The sequence below is a fragment of the Scyliorhinus canicula genome, chromosome 26 (assembly GCF_902713615.1).
Source record: "Scyliorhinus canicula chromosome 26, sScyCan1.1, whole genome shotgun sequence".
Taxonomy (NCBI): Eukaryota; Metazoa; Chordata; class Chondrichthyes; order Carcharhiniformes; family Scyliorhinidae; genus Scyliorhinus; species Scyliorhinus canicula.
The window spans coordinates 7957113-7959605 of NC_052171.1; positions in this window are offsets into that span (position 1 = coordinate 7957113).

The window sequence follows — 2493 nt, forward strand, 5'->3', positions numbered from 1 at the left end:
CTGGGGGGGGGCTGTCTGGGGGGGGAGGGGGCTGTCTGGGGGGGGAGGGGGGCTGTCTGGGGGGGGGGGGGCTGTCTGGGGGGGGGGGGGGGGCTGTCTGGGGGGAGTGGGCTGTTCTGGTGGGGGGAGGGGCTGTCTGGTGGGGGGGAGGGGGCTGTCTGGGGGGGAGGGGGCTCTGTATGGGGGGGAGGGGGCTGTCTGGGGGGGGGAGGGGGCTGTCTGGGGGGGGAGGGGGCTGTCTGGGGGGGGGGACGGGGGCTGTCTGGGGGGGAGGGGCTGTCTGGGGGTGGAGGGGGCTGTCTGGGGGGAGGGGGCTGTCGGGGGGAGGGGCTGTCTGGGGGGGAGGGGGCTGTCTGGGGGGGAGGGGGCTGTCTGGGGTGGGGGGGGGCTGTCTGGGGGCAGGGGGCTGTCTGGGGGGGGGCTGTCTGGGGGGAGGGGCTGGTCTGGGGGGGAGGGGGCTTTGTCTGGGGGTGTCTGGGGGGAGGGGCGGTCCTGGGGGGGTTGTCTGGGGGGGAGGGGCTGTCTGGGGGGGGGTAGGGGGCTGTCTGGGGGGGAGGGGGCTCTTGCGGGGGGACGGGCGCTCTCTGGGGGGGATGGGGGCTCTCTGGGGGGGAGAGGGGCTGTCTGGGGGGGAGGGGGCTGTCTGTGGGGGAGGGGGCTGGTCTGGGTGGGGATGGGCTGGGTGGGGGGAGGGGGCTGTCTGGGGGGGAGCGGGCTGTCTGGGGGGCGGGCGCTGTCTGGGGGGTAGGGGGCTGTCTGGGGGGAGGGGGGGAGGGGGCTGCTATTGGGGGGAGCGGGCTGTCTGGGGGGGGAGGGGCTGTCTGGGGGGGAGGGGGCTGTCCGGGAGGGGAGGGGCTGTCTGGGGGGGTGAGGGGCCTGCCTGGGGGGGAGGGGGGCTGTCTGGGGGGGTGACTGGGGGGGGGGAGGGGGCTGTCTGGGGGGTGAGGGGGGGCTGTCTGGGGGGGAGGGGGCTGTCTGGGGGGAGGGGCTGTCTGGGGGGTGAGGGGGCTGTCTGGAGGGGGTGAGGGGCTGTCTGGGGGGTGAGGGGCTGTCTGGGGGGAGGGGGCTGTCTGGAGGGGGGCTGACTGGGGGGGAGGGGGCTGTCTGGGGGGGTGAGGGGCTGTCTGGGGGGGTGAGGGGGCTGTCTGGGGGGTGAGGGGGCTGTCTGGGGGGAGGGGGCTGTCTGGGGGGAGGGGGCTGTCTGGGGGGGAGGGGGCTGTCTGGGGTGGCTGTCTGGGGGGGAGAGGGCTGACTGGGGGGGAGGGGGCTGTCTGGGGGGGTGGGATAGGGGGCTGTCCGGGGGGGGCTGTCTGGGGTGGGGAGGGGGGCTGTCTGGGGAGGGGCTGTCTGGGGGGGCCTGTCTGGGGGGGGAGGGGGCTGTCTGGGGGGGAGGGGGCTGTCTGGGGGGGAGGGGGCTGTTTGGGGGGGAGGGGGCTGTCTGGGGAGGGTCTGTGCTGTCTGGGGGAGGGTCAGTGCTGTCTGGGGGAGGGTCTGTGCTGTCTGGGGGAGGGTCTGTGTTGTCTGGGGGAGGGTCTGTGCTGTCTGGGGGATGGTCTGCGCTGTCTGGGGGAGGGATCAGTGCTGTGTGGGGGAGGGTCAGTGCTGTGTGGGGAGGGGTCAGCGCTGTCTGGGGGCGGGTCAGTGCTGTCTGGGGGAGGGGTCAGTGCTGTGTGGGGAGGGGTCAGCGCTGTCTGGGGGAGGGTCAGTGCTGTCTGGGGGAGGGTCAGCGCTGTCTGGGGAGGGTCAGCGCTGTGGGGGAGTGTCTGTGCTGTCTGGGGGAGGGTCAGTGCTGTGTGGGGAGGGGTCAGCGCTGTCTGGGGGCGGGTCAGTGCTGTCTGGGGGAGGGGTCAGTGCTGTGTGGGGAGGGGTCAGCACTGTCTGGGGGAGGGTCAGTGCTGTCTGGGGGAGGGTCTGTGCTGTCTGGGGGAGGGTCTGTGCTGTCTGGGGGAGGGTCTGTGCTGTCTGGGGGAGGGTCAGTGCTGTGTGGGGAGGGGTCAGTGCTGTGTGGGGAGGGGTCAGCACTGTCTGGGGGAGGGTCAGCGCTGTCTGGGGGAGGGTCAGCGCTGTGGGGGAGTGTCTGTGCTGTCTGGGGGAGGGTCAGTGCTGTGTGGGGAGGGGTCAGCGCTGTCTGGGGTAGGGTCAGTGCTGTCTGGGGGAGGGTCAGTGCTGTCTGGGGGAGGGTCAGTGCTGTGTGGGGAGGGGTCAACGCTGTCTGGGGGAGGGTCAGTGCTGTCTGGGGGAGGGTCAGTGCTGTCTGGGCTATCTGGACTATCAGATCGATGTTGGCAGATGCAGGGTAGCTGCCTTGGTCCTGAATTCCCTCACATGGACCACAGAACACTATGGCATTGATTTGCAGAGCATGCCTGGGCTTCCCAAACTGGGATATTCCCCAATCCCACCTTCTCTGTGCCTTTCAACAGAATCCCCTGTTTAGAAACGCCGAGGGCTCTGGCGTGAAGCACATTGGTTCCCAGCGTAATGTCACTGGGA